The 5,000-nt window shown below is 40.4% G+C and overlaps 1 pseudogene across 1 annotated transcript in view; it reads left to right on the top strand.

Moving 5' to 3' along the window:
* LOC308313453 (nuclear factor 1 X-type-like) overlaps nt 1–5,000 on the top strand; it is a 175,413-nt pseudogene that overhangs the window by 151,994 nt on the left and 18,419 nt on the right. The window lies entirely within an intron of this gene.

Here is a 5,000-nt window from a genome sequence, read left to right on the forward strand (position 1 = left end):
ATTAGTTTTCCACCATCATCTTGCTCTCTGCGTCATCACAATGCCAACATTTCATGGTACTACTAATGCTTTTGTTTTGACTTACACGTTAATGCTTTAACTGCTCGTAACATTTTAATTTTGTCAAATGCTCAGGATGTGAATTATGTGTTCTTCAAACTAGACCTGTATGTGCCCGTCGGCCTACTTAAGAACAATGCAACTTGGGAACCTAATAATACCCGTCATAGCACCCGTTTTAACTATCTGCCTGTGTCCCACATGGAGATCTCTGTATCTGCCAGTCTCCCTGAGTGCAAACTGACTGTGGAGTGGTTAAGTAATCAATGTTTTAACTATCTGTCTGTGTCCCATTTCTGCCCATACTGTAGAAGTGTATATGGACATCTCTGTATCTGCCAGTCTACCTGTGTCTGAACTAAGAGTGCAAACTGACTGTGAAAGGTGGAGTGGTTATTGGTTAAGTAATCAATTTGCAGGTGTGGGGTTGCCATGGCAATCAATTGGCTGAGGCAGAAGCTGGAAATTGCACAGGTGAGGGGACTGTGGCTCATTAGTCCCACTGGCAGAGCCTGACCAGAGCCTTTTGTGGTGGTTCTGGAGAACCATGGGTGAAGGTGTGGAACGCGTGTGTCGAAGTTGAAGTCGGTGGGGCAAACGGTTCTCGAGTTACGTGCATTACAACCGTACACACACGCACGCATGCAGAGACGTGGCGCATTTATAGTAGGGAGTATTAAGTGTCGGAATTATCAGTATCGGGCAGCACACATACAGCCAGACACATAGGTTTCCTGTATTTCTGAATAGTGAGGGTCGTCTACCTTCCATAGTGTAGCTGTCACCATAAATTATGTTGTTGGGTTCATTACAGAGTTACTTTGTTTTAAAAGCAGCCGCGAACCATTTACGGTTGGAACAATTCTAATGCCATTCATCATACTGTATGGTCATTCATACAGATTTTGTATTTATTTTGTATTCTTTTTTTAAGTGACCTTCCAATGATTCTCAACCTCAAGTTCAGTGTCTTAACAGTATATAAACCAGCTGGTAATGTCATTCTCCGGATCAAATGATAGCTAATTGAAATATATAGAGGTTTAACTGGCAAATGCATCACATGAATGAATTGTCAGTAGCCAATGCTCAACGAGGAAGTTAAGTCTACCAAACCTAACCTAACATGCTGACACACTGCGATGTCTTGAAATATTGTAGCGTTGATTCTAGCGAAGATTTGAATGCAATGGTTGAAGCCATGCCTCTGTTTTATTTTTTTATTTTTTTGTCATTCATTGTTATTGCTGGTAGGCTAATAGAGCTGTCACGATTATGACACTTTCCGATTATTTGTTTCTCAAGTAGTTTCTGCCAACACATTGGAACGTTATGAATAAATATTACATTTTCTGTTTGACTTTAAGGCTTTGTGAACAGAAGTTACACGGGGCATATGACAAATAACTTACTGTACACCATTAAATAACTTGAATAGTGGAAGTATAGCGTGAGCGTCACATCGTGTCACGTTTTGCGAGTTCCACGATTTTTGAAAATGTTTGGAAATATTTGGAACATGGACAACGATTATGGACACGATTATGACGATTATGCAAAAGATGATCTTATCTCCAATAATTGTGATGAGACATTAATGGAATAATGGTGACAGGCCTGCTGTAGTTGGTGTTTTATCCCTGCTGTCGTAGTTATTATTTAGTCACACGATATTGTTACTACGTTCCAAACACAAAAATAGGCAAAATAACAGATATACAATATCACAGCATGTCACGATATGGTGCGATGTGTGCTACTTTTCACTCTTACTCTTACACTCTTAACACTTCCAGTGCGCCGTTATTTTTTCTAAATATTGGGGCGGGTATAATTATAAAGACGCGTGGAGACGTCGTCTTGAGCACATAAGCCGTTAAACTCTGAAAAACCACAACAACAAAAAAAAACATTAAATCTTGAAATATGGAGATAAGTGGTCTCTGGCCAACAGCAACGTCTTGCTGCCTCCCTCTCTCTGTCTCTCACAGATGCATGCACACACACACACACACACACACACACACACACACACACACACAGACACTCATGCTCACGCACACTCATCCCTTTCCCATCTCTCTCTCTCTCTCAAAGGGGCGGCTTGGTCCGCAGCCAAACAAGCCTTAGCATGTAAAGGTCATTTGGACTCGACGCCCTTCATGTGGAGAACGTATTGAATTCCACTCTCAAACGGAGCTCCGTACAGTGCATTTAGAAAACATAGACTATAGGCTGGATGTTACGCCATGTTGTTTATCTCTGCGAGGCAGCCACATCCTCTCCTGAGAGGAGGAATATAAAACCCACCATATTTACTTGTACATTTGGGTAGACTTTATGCTGCATCTCTGCATCAAGCATGTATGTGTCTGGTTGGGAAGTGCGGCAGTAGATTTTGAGTTCTACACATTGGCAGTAGACATTGTGAAAACCATTTTCCTGCTTATGGCGGGAAAAATATGATTGTTTGAGTTAGGCGCGATTCATACTCCTATTTTAGAGCTGAATAAAAGTCGGTTGGGCTCTGTAGAGCCTATACAATGTGACGTCATTTGAGGTTCGGTGGGGCGGGTACCGTCCTAAAGTCGACTCTTCGGTGCTACTGAAAATTTCTGACAAGCCGAAATCATTTCGGCACTACAGCGATAAAATAGGAGTATGAATCGGCCCTTAGAAGCATTTCGAGGTTATAGGTTTATGGGTTTGGGGTTGAAGTTATAACATTTATACATTTATACAGTAGTTGCACCCTAGGCTACCGAACATAGTGAAATTGTGAGCTTGTAGATCGTCTTTAGGGTTAAACATTTGATAAAATGCCATTCATAAAATGTGTGTCCAAAAATGTTGATGACCTCACAAGTATAGTGTAATACAAACATGTGCGTGTGTGTATGTGTGTGCACACTTGCATGTGCACGCACACGCCCGTTGATTGTTGGCAAAGAGCTTTTCCTCTAATAGAGGGGCTGAGAGAGACAGTATTTAGGGTGTGTTTGTGTGTAGGCTCATGCACGTGCATGGCTGCATGTTTGTGTATGTACGTGCGTGCACGCCCGTGTAAATGTATGCTCTTTTGGAGGGCTCTCTGTGCTAAAATGGCCGCCATCCAAATGGAGTGTCCCTCGGAGGCCATGGTTCCATAAAGAGACTGTCTGGACGGGGGAGAGAGAGAGAGGTGAAAATAGTGTTGGGGGAGTACAGACAGGAAGGACCTTGGCTGGGTGGAGATGGGTTAGAGTTGTTCCCCAAACAATGGCTCACACACCCATGTTTGAGGGGCGCTATACCCTCCTATATTCAGCTATTAGTGTAGATTACTGTAGGTTATATTCAGCTATTAGTGTAGGCTACTGTAGATTATATTCATCTATTAGTGTTGGCTACTGTAGATTATATTCATATATTAGTGTAGGCTATTGTAGATTATATTCATATATTAGTGTAGGCTATTGTAGATTATATTCAGGTATTAGTGTAGTGTAAGCTACTATAGCTTTATATTCATCTATTAGTGTAGGTTACTGTAGATTATATTCAGCTATTAGTGTAGTGTAGGCTACTGTAGATTATATTCATCTATTAGTGTAGTGTAGGCTACTGTAGATTATATTCATCTATTAGTGTAGTGTAGGCTACTGTAGATTATATTCATCTATTAGTGTAGTGTAGGCTACTGTAGATTATATTCATCTATTAGTGTAGGCTACTGTATATTATATTCATCTATTAGTGTAGGCTACTGTAGATTATATTCATCTATTAATGTATGCTACTGTATATTATATTCATCTATTAGTGTAGGCTATTGTAGATTATATTCAGCTATTAGTGTAGTGTAGGCTACTGTAGATTATATTCATCTATTAGTGTTGGCTACTGTAGATTATATTCAGCTATTAGTGTAGTGTAGGCTACTGTAGATTATATTCATCTATTAGTGTAGGCTACTGTAGATTATATTCAGCTATTAGTGTAGTGTAGGCTACTGTAGATTATATTCATCTATTAGTGTAGGCTACTGTAGATTATATTCATCTATTAGTGTTGGCTACTGTAGATTATATTCAGCTATTAGTGTAGTGTAGGCTACTGTAGATTATATCCAGCTATTAGTGTAGTGTAGGCTACTGTAGGTTATATTCAGCTATTAGTGCAGTGTAGGCTACTGTAGGTTTTCTTCTTACACAAACATTAAATTCACATTAACAATGAATGGAGAATTTTACGTCATAGTGTCGGCTTACTGTGTATTTTTGAGGGGCACTAGCCCCTCCTATATACAGCTTTTGTCCCCATACAGTACGTCATACGTCCCCATATTTGCCATTCACAATGAAAGGAGAAATTAGGTTATATGTCCGTCAAATATGACGTAAATTTGTGGCAACACAAACATTAAATGCCCTTGACAATGAATAGAAAATGTACGTCATGTAGTAGACGAGCAAATCGGCTAACCAATCACATAAATTCAGTTGATCATGAGATGATGTATGATGATGTAATGATAAGAGCGCCCCAACAACACCCCACACGGGTGTGAGTTTTTTGTCTTACACAAACATTAAATTCCCATTGACAATGAATGTAGTAATTTACATCATAGTGTCTGAGCAAATAGGCATAGAGTCTATTTTACGTCATGATGATTTACGATGATAAGAGCACCCCTCACTTCACAGAGGTGTGACTTTTTTAAAGCCAAATGTGCCTTTTTGCCAGGTGCGAAGTAGCCTGGCCTACATTTGCATGCACCACTACTGACGACCGCAAAGACGACTCTAAACACAACCTAGTTATGATTGGCTGCCTCCGAGCGACCTTATAATAGCGACCTAGTCATGATTGGCTGCCTCCTAAGCCAATGACGGTCTGAACGGCATAAAAACCCATACTCTGAACGGCGCAGCGCAGAGCGAGTGGCAACAGCAGCT

This window comes from Protomyctophum bolini (assembly GCF_963924005.1).
Source record: "Protomyctophum bolini genome assembly, chromosome: 3".
NCBI classification, from domain to species: Eukaryota; Metazoa; Chordata; class Actinopteri; order Myctophiformes; family Myctophidae; genus Protomyctophum; species Protomyctophum bolini.